Source organism: Panthera onca, chromosome A2 (assembly GCF_046562875.1).
Source record: "Panthera onca isolate mPanOnc1 chromosome A2, mPanOnc1 haplotype 2, whole genome shotgun sequence".
NCBI classification, from domain to species: Eukaryota; Metazoa; Chordata; class Mammalia; order Carnivora; family Felidae; genus Panthera; species Panthera onca.
The window spans coordinates 155,393,336-155,413,115 of NC_138340.1; the positions used below are offsets into that span (position 1 = coordinate 155,393,336).

Below are 19,780 nucleotides of genomic sequence, written 5' to 3' on the forward strand. Positions count from 1 at the left end.
AGGGTGGACATTCTCCCAGGGTCTTAGAAAGAGGAGGGCTAGAGGAGGACTCAAGCCCAGGGGGAGGAGGCCACAAGAGTAGGGAAGCCAGTCTCCAAATCTGTCCAGATTTGTTCGACTTAGCTCCAGACAGCCCCAGGACATAAACTAGTCCAGATTTCTGGAGCTTTTCTGGGAACGTGTGGTGCTTCCTCAAAACGGGCTTGACATACAATGCGGGATTGTAGTCAGACTGATGTGTGTTTGAGTCCTGCTCAGCAGCTCAGTGGTTGGTGACCTTGGATAAGTTACAGAACATCTCTGAGCCTCTGTTTTCTCACCTGAAAAGTGGGCATAATGATGCCTCCACACATGCCTATTGTTATTCAGCTTGGAAATGAAGTATATTAAAAGGCTGGCACCGTGTTTTTGACCCACGGAAGGTGTTTTCCGTGTTACTGCCATCGATGTGGTTGTTGCCAGGTCAGTTCCAGATTGTACATTTTCAGCCATGTGTTTCCCAGGACCTGAAGAAGATGAGCGCCTGAGAGCCAGCCGCCCCTGGCAGAGCCCTGAAGAAGACGCAGAAGCTAATTTCCAGGAAACGGGGAAAGATTTGTCTCTGTATTTGAGTAGGCGAATGTCTGTTGAAGGGAGTCGAGACAAAAGCAATAGAAGAGAGGGAGTAGCATTTTGAAATTTCTTCTGGGAAAAAAATCACTGGTTACATCTGTGGCTACCCTTCCCCCCATGGAGGTCACCATCGTACGGACCGTCTTCTTTATGAATCAGTTGTGAAAAACCCCGGGAGATGCATTTAATTGGCATTCCAAGCCACGTGTATGTTGTGTCCTATAGACGGAGAGTACTTGTTCCAGGTAATTAAAAGTGTCAGCTCCTTATCCAGGAGAGGGTTCTATTAAATTATGTACAGTAAATATTTTTGCAAGTTGGAACTCTGCAGAAGACTTATTGATCTGTGGCAAGCTGCCAGGCAGCTGGTAAAGATTTGGAAAATTATTCTTAATCCAGGGCAGGTCCTGGTTGGGGTGGGAATACAAACAGTCTGGAGGCTCTTTTGTTTCACCTTTATCTTTTACCTCCCGTGAGGAGCCTGCGATTCCACCCAGGGCTGCTGCGTCAATAGCAGACAATGACATGAACTGCTTGGTTCACACAGCCTCAGTGATTCGGATACCAACCATATCAGCACGGCTGCTCTGGAGGGGCGGCCTGGATAAGGGAGGGGAAATTGACGTCAGGAGACTGAGAGTCTGATCCAGCCAGAGGGGACATGTCGTGCTGTTGGGAGGTGGGTGGAGGGGGCAGTGCCACCTGGATGCTCAGCTCAGCCTTGTCCTCCCAGGTCTCCTGAGAAGGCATGGGGTCCTCACCTCCAGTAACCACCACCCGCCAAGGGCTGTATCTGCTCTTTATGTTCTCTTCTGTCTCAGCACCTGGCTCGGAGGATGCTAGAAATGGTGCTGGGTCTTGGGATGTGGGAGGTGCGGGCCGGCGTGATCAGGGTGCCTTTGCTCATGGTGTTGGTTCTGTACAAGTGGACAGCCTGCCCCCCCCCCGCCCCCATCGTGGAGGAGCTGAGGGTGACAGCTGAGAGGGCTGCCCAAATGTCCCACACTCCTAGAAACCCTGCCAGCTGAGGTTTCCTGTTTATGGTCTCTCTCTTCTCCTCCATTTTCTTCACTGCCTTATTTCTCAGTCCTTAGAACGCTTTCTGGCACATGGTAGGTGCTCAATAAATATTCGTTGAGTGACTGAATGATGCCTTCTGTGTCTGTCCTGATTGACATCTGAGAAGGTTCCCAGGGCTGAACAGAGCAAAGGGTAGGGAAAGGCCAGTTTCAGGCTCGGAGCTTTCCGAGAATCCTATTGACCCCATACGTTGAGGAACATGACCCAGACTGCTCCGGGATCTGGAGTCCGAGCGCCTCCCATCGTGTGCAAACTCCTGGCAGCTTGGCTTTAGGGCAACAGAAGCAACTGAAATGAGGGGACAGGTGGTCAAAGATGAGAAGTTGGAGGCAGGTCCGCACGTAACGTCTCTGATGCCTGCACCTGCCTGCTCCTCTCACCCCTGCCCCTGCCCTCTGTGCCTGGAGCTCCTGGTCTCCTGCTTCACTCTCCCGTCTTCCCTTCCCAGTGGCTTGGCCTGTCCGTGGGGGCTTGGCATGGTCTGAGGCAGAATAGGGTTCCCTTAACTCTCTTCTTGTTGCCTGGCATCTTGCAGATCTGTGGCTCGTTTGCACCTTTGGGGGTTCTGGAAGAACAGGAGAGAGGAACCCATAAATAGACCATTTTGCCGCTCTTTAGTAACTTCTGTCGGGGGAGAGGAGGCCATGAACACCGCCATCAGACGGTGTGCAGCTTGGGATTGCTACTTTTTTCCCCTTTGAACTTCTCGCTGCCTTGCCTCTCCCCCATTAGCACAACACCACGGGAGCTTGTCTGCATAAAGGCGTGTCTGGAGTCGGCACCCAGGGTGGCTCAGCCAAGCCGGCTGCATTTCAGGGGTGCGGTCTGAGCACCCGGTTAGAGGGCCTGAAAGACAGTGCACGTGCACCTGTGTATCCTGGTGGTTCTGCGGCACGTGCTTTCTTCTCCGGTCAGGGGACACTTGCTCATTTTCCTCCCAGTGTCTCTGGGAAGAGCGAGCCTCTCTGTGCTGGAAGTTTAGTTCTCTACAGGGAGCCATTACTTTGCTGTTTAAAGAAGGCTTTATGCTCTGCAGCTTTAGATCATTTCACATGATGAAACACCATCTCACTACTGACAATTGTAATTTAAAATGTTTGACGGTCTTTTCAACTGAAAAAGAGTAATCATCACTTGCCACAGGCAGGCTTGGAGAGCCGCTGGAAGAATCTCGTTCTCGGTGGGGTCTGCACTGTGCCATTTTCTCCTCTACCCCATCCTCGTGGTCTTTCCAACCTCCTCGGCTGCTCTTCGCCTCCAGGCCCCATTTACCACCTTCAGTGCCGTCATCCCCGCTGTCGCCGTCACCTGCACCCACTCCCGCCCACGCAACACCCTGTGCTCTATTCCTAAATCTCTACCTCCTGGCTGTCTGCCTCCTTTTCCTCATCTCTTAAAAACCGGGAATCTGAATCCTGGCCTGCTGGCTTTGCTGGAGGGACCAGGCGGTGGGAAGTGCTAGCTTTGGGGAGAGACTGGCCAGGAGGAGAATGTTTATTGAATGACAGAAGCCGGGGTCCACCTCTGTCCTCTGTGTGGCCTTGGGCACTTACTTAAAGGTTGCGGGTCTCTGTTTTCTTCCCATAACGAGGCTAGTGCTACCTACCTGTTTGGGCTGTTTTGAGTTTCAGAGCCAACGTCGTGAAGTTCCTAACATAAGAATTGGCTCAGTTAATCTCAGTTTTATTATGAAGGTGATATCCATGGGACGCTGTATTTCAAAGTAATGTAGGTTGTATAGATGTATGGTTTTTCTGCTCATATTCTCTTGTTCACTGAACCTCATGTTCTAAAACTCTCAGCACCATTGCTCCTGCCCCACTGTCTCCACCACCACTAAAATCAGCAACAAACTCTTAGGACTTACGTGCCAGGGACTGTTGTAAGGGCTTTGTGTGTGTCTACTCACTTCATTCTCATAAAAGCCCCATGATGTATTCAAATATCGTTAGCCTCATTTTCAATATTATTACCTTCATGATAGATGACCCAAGTCTCAGAGATATTCTGTAATTTGCTCGAGGTCAGAAAGTTAATGAGGAATGACGGAGCCTCTGTTCTGTCTATATTTTGGCTACGTCTTTCAGATTCTTTATGCGTGTGCTGTCTGTGTTTGTATCTGTCTGTGTGTCTGCGGATATGTTTCTATATAGGTCAGTGTATTTTTTGCCATTTCGACAAGGAGGAGGCCATGTTGGCCTTATTAAAGACTTGAGGTCTGTTGCAAACAACAGAGGTAGAATGTACTCCAGAGACATCTAGCAGATACCGCAAGATGGCTTGGTCTTTTTAAAACCAAGGTTATTTTTGAGATTCTGTGATGGAAATGAATTAGGGTAATAAAGGCAAAGGGAAGTCGAGTTTTGGTCACGATGCAGTGAAAACCTTCACTTAATGACCTTATTTGGTTAGAGGTGATTACAATCAGTGGAGAAATGCTGTAAATTAGTCAGTTATATAATTGAGCTGTTTCTCAACGTTTCCTTTTACTCACTCCCCACTCTGTTTTCTTCCCTGGAAATCAAAGAAGCATATAAAAGTAATTTGGGGTGTTCAAGTTGGAGGGCACTCCCGTTGTGGCCAGAAACATCTCATTAAGACGGTTACTAATGAGAACAACTGGAACCCTAGAACGCCTGCCCTCTATTTGACATTGGATGGCCACTGAAAGAAGGCAGGGGTAATGTCTATTTTCTTATGTTGTTTAGAGCAAAAGAAAAGGAAAACTCCTTTTTCAGTGACTCCAGGTACCAGCATCACATTGCCCGTGAGGTCTGGGCTGCTTAGCTTTGTGAGTGAGTTTGGGATGTTTGCTACGGTGTGGCATTGCAGAAGAGCAGTGAGCAAACTCTCTGTGGCCCCTGGCCCCGTGGCCGTGGTACACGGTGTGTGCGGAGGGTGGTGGTGACCGACCGCGTGCATTCCACATCTCACAGCTGCCAGACCCAATCCTGGCTGGCTCGTGGTGACACCTCTGCATAAGAAGTCACATTATATGTTAGAGACGGGCCCTTGGATTTTGTATTTTCGAAAACAGGTCCTTGGGAGCGTGTTTGCCTCGGGTGGGCTCCTCATCCATCACAAATAATTGTGCAGTGGGGGGTTCTCTCAACTGTAGGAAGTTGGAGCTGTCTTTGAGAATGTAAGTAGTTATTTCAGAAAAACACAGGGGCTTCCACGGCCGGTGTCAGGGAGAGAAGATGGACGTGTATGTGCGTGTGTGTGGTGGCGGGATTGTGGCCTTAACATGTAGAGCTGCATCGTTAATCCCCTAGTGGGCAAGCGTTTCCATACCCACATCAGAGTGAGCTATGGCAACCCTCTTGGGGCCTCCTTCCCTTTCTTTGGTTCTCTTCCCACTAGGGAGTGGAGGAGCCTGGGAGGGACCCTTTCAGCGGTGGGCAGCCTGGCGCAGCCAGGGAAGGCGCAGTATCTAGTTGAGCTCGGTAGCTGGACTGGGAAATAGACAATGTGCTGCAGTGGCCAGGGTGCAGCGAGGCAGGGGTGGGGCGTCCAGAGCCATGCAGCAGGGAGGGGTGGGCCTAGTAATGTCTCGGGAAACCAACCGCTGGAGGAAGTACAGGTTTCAGAAGTCAGGCTCTAAGTGGGAGGTTGGAAACCAAGGCTAGACTTCAACAAGAGGTCTAGCAGGGTTAAAATCAGCAGATGAGATTTGAAAAATAAGTTAGTAAGTTGAAGGGCAAATATAAAATCAAATAGAAAGGCAAGGGCATTCATGTCCTTGATGAAAGAAAATTTGAACATTAAGGAAAATTCTTTTCCCGTCTCCCCACATCTCACCCTGTGGGGCACGAACTAGTCCTCGATGCTCTAAGTGTGGGGGCAGGCGATGGAGAGCACTGTCTGAATGGGGTGAGAAGGCAGAAAGACAGGAGCAGGCAGAACCTGGTACAGCCAGACCATCCTGAGTGGGTGGCCTCAGGCGTAGAAACCATAAAACATTTGCTGTCAACCTGGCTTGCGGTCCAAGAGCTGGGCATTCGACCGCGTGATAGGATTTAGGGCAAGCTGGAGACGGGCTTTTTGTCCGAGTCTTGGAATAAGACCAGGATCGAATTAACATGTGAGGGTGGGCAGGCATGATTTGATGAAAGCAGTGCCCATGGTGGACAGAATAATAGCTCCCAAGATGTCCACATCGTCACGTCTGGAACTCATAAGTTCCCTTCCATGGTAAACGTGACCTTGCAGACATGAGTAAGTTAAGGATCTTGAGTTAGGAGGTTAAATTGGATTATCTGAGTGGGCTGGTTACAAATACAAGAGTCCTCATAAAAGGGAGGCAGGAGCTTTAGAATCAGAGGGAGATTTGAAGATGCTGTCCTGTTGGTTTGAAGCTACAGGAGGAGGCCATGCACCAAGAAATGCAAGCTGCTTTTAGGGCCCGGGAAAGGCCAGGAGGCACATTTTCTGCTAGAGCCTCCAGAAGGAGCACAGCTCTGCTGATACTTTGATTTCAGCCCTGTGGGACCCATTTTGGACTTCTGACCTATACAACATATAAGATGATGAATTTGTGTGGTTTTAATCCACTAAATTTGCAGTAATTTGTGACAGCAGTGATAGGAAACTGGTGCGGGTACCAATTTCTTCTGAGATACTTAAAAAAAATTTTTTTTTCAATGTTTATTTATTTTTGAGAGGCAGAGACAGAGTACAAGCAGGGGAGGGGCAGAGAGAAGGAGACACAGAGTCTGAAGCAGGCTCCAGGCTCTGAGCTGTCAGCACAGAGCCTGATGCGGGGCTTGAACTCAGAGACTGTGAGATCATGACCTGAGCCGAAGTCGGATGCTTAACCAACTGAGCCACCCAGGCGCCCCTCTTCTGAGATACTTCTTTTAAAAGCTTGCACTACAAATTTCCTCTACAATTCTTCTTTAGCATAATTGGGTACGTATGGCTGTATTGGTAAAACTTAAATAACGATTTATGTTTTTGAGAGGAGTAAAATCATGCTTATTTCAGTCTCAGTTAAAACTCATCAGAAGATGATGTGTGTTTCTCACAGGACCCGATCTGTGGCCATACCACCCCCTGTTGGCCCCACGGTGGGTGTCCACTTCAGACAAATATCTAAGGAAAACACAAAATACTCAGGGAGCATTGCAACAGAAAAACACTCAAGTTACAAAGTAAAATCAAATATCATCACTTGATGGAAATTGTGTCTAATAGATTGGTGGGTCATTGATGGATTTTATAAATATTGTATGAACCTGGTGGGTCATTGATGGATTTTATAAATATTGTATAAACATGGTGCATTTGCAGAGAATAGTTTCCTTCCTAGGTGTGTGTGGAAAACCATTTGCTATTTTTTTTTCTGCAAGATGACTGGATTCTCCTTATTTTTCCCATGTTGTACGAATCATGTATCTGTATGTTCTCAAAAATGTGACTGCATGTGAAAGTCACTGTTCCCTTCCCCCAAATCTGGAACAAAGACACGGTCTAAAAAAAAAAAAATCACTTGCGGCCAAAACTACCGAGATCAATGCACAGAAACGTACAGACACCTTCAAAAACGCACACATCAACATCAGTGAGAAGGAAGGGAATCGTCTACTTCCTTCCTCAACCCAGAGCTGGTTTTGACCCTGTTTGGAGTTCTCTGTGCGCAAGCTAGAGAGAGGGATGCGAACTGCTTGCTGGTTGTTGTTGCCATGGAAACCGGCAGAGACAAAAGGCCACAAAAATGAAGGAATAAGATGACATGTAAGGATTAAAAAACAAAACAGAATGGGGTTTGCTTTCTTTTTTTCTCTCCCCATTTTGCTACAATAACTTATTAAATGCTGTGGTTAAAGAAGCCAGCGGTGTGGGAAGGGAAGTAGGAAGAAGGAAAAAGGGCCAGATTTTCCTTCTGTCTTGTCACTTGAACTGCATAATCCAATCAAGGTTTCTCGGGGTAATTGCGCCTCACTTTTCTTTTCCTGCAAAGAAAAAGAATCGACCCATATGTCTGAAGGTAGCATGCAAAACTCTTATTTCTCTTTAAGGAAGGAAATAGGACTATTTCAGCTCATTGTGCGGGGAGACCTTTCTAACCAGTGGACTGACGGCCTTCTGATTGGGGTGTTTTCATCTCTAGAGGTCAAGGAGTGACTTCACGCCAGGGCTGAGGTGGGCAGGGTGGCCACCAAGGTCCTCGCCAGCTCTCATGTGTAGCGATTCGGTGATTAATCATCTCAGTTACTCGACATAGGGGAAAGAGGACTGGGTTTCCAATGCATCACTTGCTTTCCTTTTTTTAACCGAGAAAATATGTATGATTCCAAGGCTCCTGTCCTGAGAAGTCCCAGGAATTTTCCCCTGCCTTTCTGCCAGCCCCATTTGCCCTTGGTCTAGAAGTTTCCTACATTTTGGGATTTCAGGGACTTTTTGCCACTTCAGAAAACCAGTCTTAACTTCTCCAATGTCTTCTGGTAAAAATCTATGAATTACATCAAAAATACAACCTAAAAACAAACAAGTGACAAATAAAAGAGGAACGATCGATCTTTTGTTCATTGTTCCCAACCTTGCTGCTGTTGGATGAGTGGATCATTTAGCCAGTGTTTGTCAAACTGTCATCTGAGGTCCACCTAAGGTCTGACTGGTAGAATCCTTTGTTAAAAATGCACATTCAGAAGAATTCATCTGCATGGAGCCGCTTCTCAGACCTTCAGAGTGAGAATCTCTTGGGGTAGGCCTAAGAAATCTGCTCATTTTACAAATGCTCGTTTTATCCTTAAGATAAAGCTCCACTTTTCAACCCGGACGACCTCCAGGGAGGCCAAGAGTCCAGGATGGTGCTCAGTTAGCTCGTAAGTTAGCCCCTGTCTTGAGAAGACAGCTCTTTTGAGTAAGTTGATGACACTTTTCTTCTGGATGGAGAGAAGAGCAAGCTTGGTGTCCACCCTCAACAAGGCTCTTCTCACATATGGACCACTCAGTCATTCCTGGTTTTTTCCATGTGAGTTTCTGAAGTCAGTAAGGTGTGAAACTCTGACCTATTTCGTGTTGTGTCGGGCTCCAGCTTCTCTCAGCTTGACTGACTCTTCTGCCCACCATGGCAGGCTCTCCACGCCGTGGGCTTTTGTTATCCACACCATCGTATCCTGATTCCGTGCCCACTTCCTGTCATCGTCTGGCTTGTCACTGCTCACGTCTGGCTGCTCCTCTTCAAACACATCCTGTGCCACTGGTTTGCAAGTGTTAGTTGCTTGAGAGTCACCTGGAAGGCTCGTTAAAACAGGGATCGCTGGGCCTGATCCCAGGGTTTCTGGTTTGGTTAGGTCTTGATGAGGCCTGAGGACGCACATCTCCAACAGGTTCCCAGGTGATGCTGGGACCACACGTTGAGACTCGCTGCCCTACACTTCAACCATATGGTTGGATCAGGTAGGTCCCTTAAGGAGTCTGGTTCATCCCTGTCCCACTAACACCTCACACCACATTTCACAAGGCCACGGTTAAGAAATAATGTGGTGTGTTGAATTGGACATAAAAGCAGACACCCTTGTGACCTTAGACAAGTCTTTGGATTCTGACTGTGAATTTCCAAAGCCAGATGGCCCCTTACAGGGGTCTGGTTGGCACTCCCTGAATCTGGCACTGGCCTATTGTTAGACTCCTCTGTGGCCACGGACTCTAAAGGCAGATTGGTGCCCAGGCCATGACCTTCCTGCAGCTGCCCAGCTCAGAATCAGGCTTGCTATATGCCACAGCTGTGATGGGAAACTTCCTGAAGCCTCTACTCCAGCTCATCCTTTAGAGACAACTGAGGGACTGCCTGCCCATGCCCCTGGACCCCCGTCACACTCCCAGAGTGTCAATGATCTTGGCCTGTGATTCCCAACCTCCTTTGGGAGCAAAGTGACTGCTAATGCATGCCACAGAGGACAAGACAGTTTGAATTGTTAGGTTTGGAAATCCAGAAAATACAGAGTATATCAGCCCCTCGCCATATGCTGATCTAAAAGTTCGTTCTCTCGTGTTAATATATAACTGACATTGCCTAACAACGACCGTATTGACGGCAGCGGCTGTGAACACAGAGTTTTTCATTCAGACTTCAGTGCTTTAAAGTTTTAGAAGTTCTGTTCCACAGGCCAGGACACCGAGAGGTAGTGGGGCTCAGGAGCTTATCTTTGGTCACAGAGTTGGAGGCACTGGCCTCTGGTGTCTCTGCCTTTTAGGCTTGGAGCTCTGAACCCCTGGTCCTGTGGTCATTCACCCCCTCAACTCCAGATCCAACTTCTATTGAATGGAAAGTTATAATAGGTTTCCAACATATTTTAGAAATATTTTTACTTAGAAATTTTTTTAATGTGATTTTAAAACTTCTTTAAGCCCATGGCTTATTAGAGAGAGAGCAAACTTGCGTATGTATGTGTGAGTGGGGAGGGACAGAGAGTGAGAGCAAGAGAGACAGAATCCCAAGCAGGCTCCCATGTTGTCAGCATAGAGCCTGACTCGGGGCTCGAACCCACAAACTGCGACATCATGGCCTGAGCCAAAATCAAGAGTCGGACGCTGAACCCACTGGGCCACACAGGCACTCTGAGCCATGGATTTTTAAGTCGAATTTAGTAGGGAGGCCGAAGTATAAAACCAGCAAAAATGGACCTGAAAGGGCCAGTGCCCCACTCTCTCGGAGCCCTGGAGATCCACAGATCAGTTTGAAAACCACCAAAGAGAGTAAAGATTTCAGAACTTTGTGAGTCAGAAGACGGGCTTTCAGCCATAACTGCTGCTAACTGGCCGTGAGGCGTGGAGCAAGCCAGCAAACTCGGAGACTCCGTGGCCTTGGTTGTAAAGCCACAGAGATGGACAAGGGCCCTACCACATCTCTGTCTACGACCCATTAGTTGATTAATGAACTTGAACTAATGGCTGACAAAATGTAGTAACAAAATAGGCTCCTACTTTTATGAAGAGATTAAAGCTAGCCATAATTAGCACATTGCATACAAATGTGTTATGGAAGAAGAGCTTGGAAAGGAATTCGGTCCTAAAGTAAAGGTTACAAATGCACTTTCATTTATTTTTTTAAATTTTTTAAATGTTTACTTATTTTTGAGAGAGAGAGAGAGAGAGAGAGGGACAGAGTGCAGAGTGCAAGCGGGGGAGGAACAGAGAGGGAGACATTGAATCCGAAGTGGGCTTCAGGCTCTGAGCTGTCAGCCCAGAGCCCGAAACGGGCTCAAACTCACGAACCGCAAGATCTTGACCTAAGCCGAAGTCAGATGCTTAACCACTGAGGCATCCAGGCGCCCCTAAATACACTTTCACTTACATTCCCACTTTGCTTAGGACCCTTACTCCCCACCCTCTTCCTATTTATAGGTAGAAGGTAGCTACATTTCAAGGCAACTCTGGGCAAAGTGGCACAAATTTATTACTAATGGTACCTGAATTAATAACCGGTTACTTATCAAAATACCCCATGTTTACAAATACATTTAGAGAGGGAGTTGATAATCGTGTGCTAAAATCTTTAAACCCAAATGGCAGTGGCTTGGGATTGGTAGTAAAGGTTTTCTGGAGAGATTCTGGAGAAACAGGACATCCCCTCTACCTTGATTTTGTTTTCTTTTCTGTCTTCGTTAATTTAGGGTTTGGTCTCTTTTCTGGCCAAGCTTCAGTGAAGGTGACACTCTTACAGCACATGATGGAGTTTTCTCAGAATAAACTGGGGGATGTACAGTAGGGTCATGTTATCCTTTTTATATTCAATTATTAGGTGATTTTGTCAGTATTCTCATGAGGTGAGGGTTTGGTATAAACATTTAGTGTTTCATAGAAAAGGCAAAAGGAGGTCTGATGTGGCCAGGAAATTAGTATTTATTTTAGCAACAAACAAACAAAAAACCCCCCCAAAAAACCACATAGAACAGATTGGTTTAAATAATTACTAAATCAAATTATAAATGATTACTCAAAATATCCTTGCTGATCATTTTGTATCCAGCACCACTTTAACATTAGATGGGAATTTTTAAGCTTTACAGAAGAGACCTCCAATTTGGTAGCCTGTAAGAAATCGCCTTTGTTTTCTGGCATGTGGTCCAGATCTTACCTCCGAACTTTTTATTCTTTTATTTTAGTTGAAAGCAGTTTTTGGCCAAAATCGATGATAGGGAAAACAGTAAATGATGCTGTAGAAAATCGAACAGAGACGTACAAAAAAATAAAGACCTAGGTACAATTTGCTATCCTTTTCAGTTCTTGGATGAGGTGTATCAACCCCTGGTAATATCCCATACTGTCTCCTTTCTTTATTTTAGATATATAAATTATATCTCATATCTTCATTTTAGATATGTAAGCTATATCTAAAATGTCGTCTGAAAGATCGATCCCTTTTAGGACAGTATTTTAGCCACCTCCAGGGCTTGACTCATGGACAGTTTTGTGTACAGGTACTAGTTTTTTAGCACCTTATGAGGAGGAAAAATGTGTCGTTATCTGTATTTATTTCCTGTCCTCACTCCAGCCAGACCAAACAGAGACTTTGGGTTTCTCTGTGTATGCATGTGTAGACATACACACACACACACACACACACACACACACAGAATTAACATTTTTTTTTTCTATTAGGAAGTACATTTCTATTACAAAGTAAATTGCTCAGAAAAGAGAGGTGTTGGGGCGCTTGGGTGGCTGTCGGTTAAGCGGCCAACTTCAGCTCAGGTCACGATCTTGCGGTCCTTGAGTTCGAGCCCCGTGTTGGGCTCTGTGCTGACTGCTCAGAACCTGGAGCCTGTTTCGGATTCTGTGTCTCCCTCTCTCTCTGCCCCTCCCCCGTTCATGCTCTGTCTCTCTCTGTCTCAAAAATAAATAAACGTTAAAAAAAATAATAAAAAAAAAAAAAGAGAGGTGTCTCCTGCCCCATAAGGAATCTTCTAGACTGGGTCCTATGTATGTTTCTTGTGAAACATACAGTATGGGGGAGAATCCTATACTGTGTGTACATCCTGAAAGTAGAGTTCAAGATGACATCTCTTCCCTCGGAAATCCCTTTGGGCTGTGCTCTGTTGGAGAGTAGCAGGCAGTCTCTTAGGATACCCCACAGGCCTGGTGTCCCCTCATCGAGGGAAGAGACCACTGTTGGTTAGCTGCGCATCAGATGACACGGTTGGTTTGTGTTGAGGAGCCACAGCGTGCTAAAGTACTTAACAGTAAGGCCCAGCATCGTGCCCCATGCAGCAGGAGGCTCCTGTCTGAGAGCCATGGTAACAAGGTGCTTCTGGGAGCAGCGGGTTCATGGCTCCCGGCTGGCTCACCACCCGCCACCCCAGCGCTGTCTGCATGGAGTCTTGGTGCCAGGTTCTCCCCTTCTCTCTCTCTCCTCTCCTCACCCCCCTTCCCGACTGCCCTCCTCCTACTCCATCACCCTTGCTAGCAGCAGAATGTGTGATAATGAATACAACCCAAGACAGACTAGCCTGACAATTTTGCTTTGTCGCAGTAGTTACATAGGAAAGATGATTTCACAAACAGCCTCGGTCATAAAACCTTTTGAAATTTAATTTCCAAAGGGCTGCATCTAATTACCACAGAACTTTTAAAAACAGTATTCATATTAGTTGGAGGCTTGGAGGCGAAAAAGATTTAAACAGATCTAGCCACATTTAGCGACGAACTCCATATTCTTTTGCTTCCTCCTGAGGTTTTTTTTTTTTTTCTTTTATTAGCCGGGTCTTTTTGTTTTGTTTTGTTTTAATTGCATTTTATTTTTGTCCTAGCTAAAGTTCTGGTTTCTGCTATAGTGGGTTGTTTTATTTTTTTGTCTCCAAATTTTACAGTTGTTTTACTATAAAAATAAGGTCACCAAATCAGCGAATCAAAGCTTCTTCTGCAATAAAGCCCAGACTGTGTGAAGGTGTTCTAAAATCACATCTGAAGAAGTTAGGTCATGTTCTGTATATTGCATTTCACGTGTCCATCATGGAGGCGTGTGCGCGTGGTTCTCTGGAGTGCTGGGCTTTTCCGCGGGCAGGCAGGGCAGTGAGGAGGCTGTGAAGGGAATGCCATGCTGACTGGGGGAGTCAAGTATTAGAAGAAAGACAGGTTTCTGGAAGAGAGAGACCATCTCTGGGCCATCTTGGCAAATTGTAATTTAGAGAGGGAGAAGCCTGAAATTAATCTAATTTAGACTGTGGGAAAAATGCAGCCATTCCAGAAAGAGTGTGGATAATTTCAGGCTGAAAGCAAATTTTAACTGACAAGAATATCTTCAGCCTAGTTAAGCTAATGAAACCTTAACTAGGTTACAAAGAAATCAGAATAGGAGAGTTTGAAATGGATCTGTGAAGAAAAGGAACAATTTCAGATAATGTGTCTTACCCTGGGCGGGAGGCTGATTTTCTCTGAAAGAGAATAGCTTTAGCCTAGTTAAGCTAATGAACCCTTAACTAGGTTACAAAGCCATCAGGGCATGAGTCAGCAGAATTGCCACCAAAGAACCTATCAGAATCCCATTAAGAGTGACAGGTAGAGTTCATGACAAGGTACCAGGGGCATGTAGCGTTGACTGACGAACCATGGTGCGTTCCCACATGATTGACACTCAGGCAAAGGAAACAGGCCCACAAATAATATGGCAAAACCTTGGATTGAGAGTAGCTTGTTTTGCGAGTGTTCCGCAAGACGAGCCAACATTTCACTTTAACTTGATAAACGAGCGATGTCTTGCAATACAAGTAGTACGTGACGCTGAATGTCACATGACCACAACTGAGCCAATGGTTCTTCTCTCTCTCTCACTCACTCACTCACTGTGGGATTGTGGGTGATCGTCTCCCATGCTCAGATGCTTGGTCTCAGGCCATGGTGTTTGGCAGAAATCGGTGATTTTTTCAGAATGTTGGAAGGTACCCACAACTGGCAATGGTGTATTTTTTGTCACTTCAAAGCACCTATGGATAGTTCTTTGCTTTTCCATACAAGAGTAAGCCTAGGAATGCTTTGCTTCATTCTAGGTCAGGCTGCCTGCAGATATAGACCCTTTCCTCTGCTGCCTTATTGCCAGTTACTTTAAATACAGTCTGTGACAAGAGTTTATTAATATGTAGTGTAGTCAACATCCGTTAGTGATAGTGAAAGTCGTCCTACATAATAACCCTCCTCTCTCTTGTCTCTCTCACCCAGCCACGAACGTTTTCAAAGGTAAGTGCAGGTTAATTTATTTTTCTTTATATTTTGTATTTTCTTTGTTATTTTGTATTAAATTACAGTGTTGTAATCCCTTTTATATGAATATTTTTGGGTTGTGGAACAAATCATCTGAGTTTCCATTATTTCTTACGGGGATCTTCGCTTTGATATACAAGTGTTTTGGATTACAAGCATGTTTCTGGAATGAATTATACTCGCAAACCAAGGTTTTACTATAGTTTGAAAACACTTTGTAGTTTTTCCATCAGACTCTTCTTCACTTTATTTCATACTTAATTGATGTTGTTATTGATTCACAGATAATAATGTAGCTTTTATTTATAAACCAGAAATGTTCTATATTTTTTTTAAACTTTTTTCTTTTTTACATTTATTTATTTTTGAGAAAGAGAGTGAGACAAAGCATGAGCCAGGGTGGGGCAGAGAGAGAAGGAGACACAGAATCCGAAGCAGGCTCCAGGCTCCTAGCAAGGTGTCAGCACAGAGCCCAAAGTGGGGCTCGAACCCACAAACTGTGAGATCATGACCTGAGCCGAAGTCAGACGCTCAACCAACTGAGCCACCCAGGCGCCCCAGAAATGTTCTATATTTTTAAGTATTCTATTTCTTTTCTTTCTTTCTTTCTTTCTTTCTTTCTTTCTTTCTTTCTTTCTTTCTTTCTTTCTTTTTGAGAGACAGAGAGGGGACAAGTAAACAAGGGATAGAAAGAGAGCATGAATTTCAGGAGGGGCAGAGGGAGAGAGAGAGAGAAGCTGGGTTCATGTTTTACCCGAAGTGGGACTTGAGCTCACATCAAGTGGGACTCATAATCACAAATCATGAGATCATGACCTGAGCTGAAGTCAGATGCTTAACGACTGAGCCACCCAGGCGCCCTTAAGTATTCTATTTCTGATGTATACTTTCTCTGGATCCACCTTGCTCAGATTTTTAGATTGCCAAAAAACATTACATATTTTTAAAGTTTTTTAAAGTTTATTTATTTGGGGGGGGGGGCAAAGAGAGAAAGAGAGAGAGAATCTCAAGCAGGCTATGTGCTGCCAATGCAGAGCCTGATGTGGGGCTCATTCCCACAAACCATGAGGTCATGACCTCAATGGAGATCAAGAGTCAGACATTTAACTGACTGAGCCACCCAGGCACCTCAAAACATTGCATATTTTTAAATGTATATTACTCAAGGGGACTGTTTCAATTTCTTTTTGGTCAACCTGTATCTGCGGGTAGAACAAGTAACTGGTGGATCATCTTAAAAGCAGATACCTCACAGGAGAAGCTAGACAAACAGGAAAGGGATACAGACACACATTGGTCAGGCTCCAAAAAAATTGAGATGGACAAGGTCACATTCAGACATTCAATATGTATGTTTTGAGCTCTTGCTGTGTTCCAGGCACTGTCTGTGGTACTTGGGTTATGACAGTGAGCAAAGCAGACAAAGATTCTGCCTCATGGAGTTTACGTTCTGGTGATGGCAGATAGGCAGTAAACAAAACAGGGAGGTGACTTATCTGCTGTGTCCAAAAGTGTACATTGTTTTGGAAGAAAGGAAAACATAGCAGGCTAAGAGTATGGGAGTGTTGATGGTGGGGAAGAATGTGGTAGGAAGCCTTGTTGGTGGCCCAGTCAGCATGTATTGAGTTCCCAATATTCCCAGATCCTTGAGGAAGAATTATTCTACCCAGCCACCCACGTCTCCACCCGTCCACCCACCCACCCATCCATTTACCCACCCATCTACCCATCCGCCCACCCATCCATCCATCCATCCATCCATCCATCCATTTGACCCATCCCTTCACTTACCCACCCACCTACCCAGCTACCTACCCGTCGATCTACATACCCACCCATAATGTGTACCTGGCACTGTATTGGGCTTAAAGATACAGAGATGAATAAGACATAGTCCCCACCTTTAACATACCACAGTTAAAAAAAAAAAAGACATAGGGAAACCAGTAATTACACAACAATTACACACAACCAGTAATTACACAAGCAATATTAATATAGGATCCCTGGAAACAATCTAAAGGAGAGAATAAAAGGGTTATTAAAGTAAGAAAATGTAATATATTTTTACCTGGTTAAAAATTTTTATTTTAAATTATGAAATATTTCAGACAAGGAGTACGTAAAATATCCATACATACTTTTTACATGGGTTTTATTTTTCTGATACACCCATAAATACATACTTCCCTGAAGGTTTTATAGTGCTTGAAAACTTTAGGGGACTTGCCCATCCCTCAAAGAATTTCCTCTACTTCCAGGTATGAGACCATTCCTGGGAAGTCCTGCAACATTCGATCCGAGTACACACTGACGTCATTTTGAGCAAATCTTATCGCCATGTGGGTCATAGATGAAGTGGTATTAGCAGTGCAGTGACCAAAGTTCTGTATCTCTGGAACTGGTCTCCAGAGTGGTTGGAGCACCAGTTTCCTTCAAAGCTAAAAGCCAAGGAAGAGTGTCTTCCATATTGCTTTTACAAAGATTAGCCTAGGGGTGCCTGGGTGGCTCAGTTGGTTAAGTGTCCAACTCTTGACCTCAGCCCAGGTCATGAACTCAAGGTTCGTGAGTTCAAGCCCTGTGCGGGGCTCCATACTGACAGTTCAGAGCCTGCTTGGGATTCTGTCTCCCCCTCTCTAACCCTTCCCTCTGCTAGCACTCTCTTTCTCTCTCAAAATAAATAAATTAAAAAAAAAAAAAAAGATGAGTCTAGCCATAGCTTTTGTAAATGTAGCAAAACCCTAGTGGCTTAAAACAAAAATTATTTAACTCCAGACTTTCTGAGTTGGCAGTGTGGGCTGGGCTCAGCTGGTCAGTTTTCTTCTCATCTTCAGGAGCTCACTCCTGGCATCTGCTGTCAGCTGAGGTTGGCTGAGGGCTGACTAATCACACATGGCCTCCACTGGAATAGCTGGTCTCTGTCCTGTGGGGTTTCTCATTCTCCCACAGGCTTGTTCACATGGCAGCTTGGCAGGGTCCTGAGAGAGCAGCAGTGTTCAAGGCACCCATGTGCCAGTACAAGGTCACTTTTGCTGCATTCTGTTGCTCAGAGTAATCCATGAGCTCAGCCTAGATTGCAAGGGTGGGGAAACAAATTCCACCCCTTGACAGGAAGGTTTTCAAAGTCACATTTAATTTAATCCATCAATCAATTAATTAATTTTTAAATATAATTTATTGTCGAGTTAGCTAACATAGAGTGTAAACAGTATGCTCTTGGCTCTGGGAGTAGGTTGCCATCATTCATTGCTTACATACAACACCCAGGGCTAATCCTAACAAGTGCCCTCCTCAGTGCCCATCTCTCATTTTTCCCTACCCCCCATCAACCTTCAGTTTGTTCTTTGTATTTAAGAGTCTCTTATGGTTCGCCTCCCTCTCTGTTTGAAACTATTTTTCCCCCATCGCTTCCCCCATGGTCTTCTATTAAGTTTCTCAAATTCCACATATGGGTGAAAACATATGATATCTGTCTTTCTCTTACTGACTTATTTCACTCAGCATAATACCCTCCAGTTCCATCCACGTTGTTACAAATGGCCAGATTTCATTCTTTTTCATCGCCAAGTAGTATTCCATTGTATATATAAACCACATCTTCTTTATCCATTCATCAGTTGATGGACACTTGGGCTTTTTCCATAATTTGGCTATTGTTGATAGCACTGCTACAAATATTGGAGTACATGTGCCCCTATGAATCAGCACTCCTGTATCCTTTGGATAAATTCCTAGTAGTGCTATTGCTGGGTCGTAGGGTAATTCTATTTTTAATTTCTTGGGAACCTCCACACTGTTTTCCAGAGCGTCTGCACCAGTTTGCATTCACACTAACAGTGCAAGAGGGTTCCCATTTCCCCACATCCTCGCCAACATATGTTGTTTCCTGAGTTGTTAATTTTATCCACTCTGACCCACAGTGTGAGGTGGTATCTCAATGTGGTTTTGATTTGTATTTCCCTGATGATGAGTGATGTTGAGCATCTTTTCATGTGTCTGTTGGCCATCTGGATGTCTTTGGAGAAGTGGCTATTCATGTCTTATTCATTTCTTCACTGGATTATTTGGTTTTTAGGTGTTGAGTTTGGTAAGTTCTTTATAGATTTTGGATACTAACTCTTTATCCTATATGTCATTTGCAAGTATCTTCTCCCATTCCATCAGTTGCCTTTTAGTTTTGCTGATTGTTTCCTTTGCTGTGCAGAAGCTTTTTATCTTGATGAGGTTCCCATAGTTCATTTTTGCTTTTACTTCCCTTGCCTTCGGAGACAGAATGAGTAAGAAGTTGCTGTGGCCGAGGTCAAAGAGGTTTTTGCCTGCTTTCTCCTCTAGGATTTTGATCGTTTCCTGTCTCACATTTAGGTCTTTCATCCATTTTGAGTTTATTTTTGTGTACGGTGTAAGAAAGTGGTCCATTCATTCTTCTGCATGTTGCTGTCCACTTCTCCCAGCACCATTTGTTAAAGAGACTGCCTTTTTTCCAATGGATACTCTTTCCTGCTTTGTCAAAGATTAGTTGGCCATACATTTGTGGGTCCGATTCTGTGTTCTCTATTCTATTCCATTGGTCTATGTGTCTGTTTCTGTGCCAATACCATGCTGTCTTGATGATTACAGCTTTGTAGTAGAGGCTAAAGTCTGGGATTGTGATGCCTCCTGCTTTGGTTTTCTTTTTCAACATAGTTTTGGCTATTCGGGTTCTTTTGTGGTTCCATACAAATTTTAGAATTGTTTGTTCTAGCTCTGAGAAGAATGCCAGTGCAATTTTGATTGGGACTACATTGAATTTGTAAATTGATTTAGGTAGTATGGACATTTTAACAATATTTGTTCTTCCAATCCATGGGCATGGGATGTTTTTCCATTTCTTTATGACTTCTTCAAT

General features: G+C 44.9%; 1 protein-coding gene and 1 non-coding gene across 2 annotated transcripts in view; one reads left to right on the forward strand and one right to left on the reverse strand.

The window, feature by feature from the left end:
- TMEM178B (transmembrane protein 178B) overlaps positions 1 to 19,780 on the forward strand; it is a 357,133-nt gene that overhangs the window by 221,943 nt on the left and 115,410 nt on the right. The window lies entirely within an intron of this gene.
- TRNAR-UCG (transfer RNA arginine (anticodon UCG)) lies at positions 15,365 to 15,449 on the reverse strand. The gene has a single exon. It is a non-coding gene; the product is annotated as a tRNA-Arg (tRNA).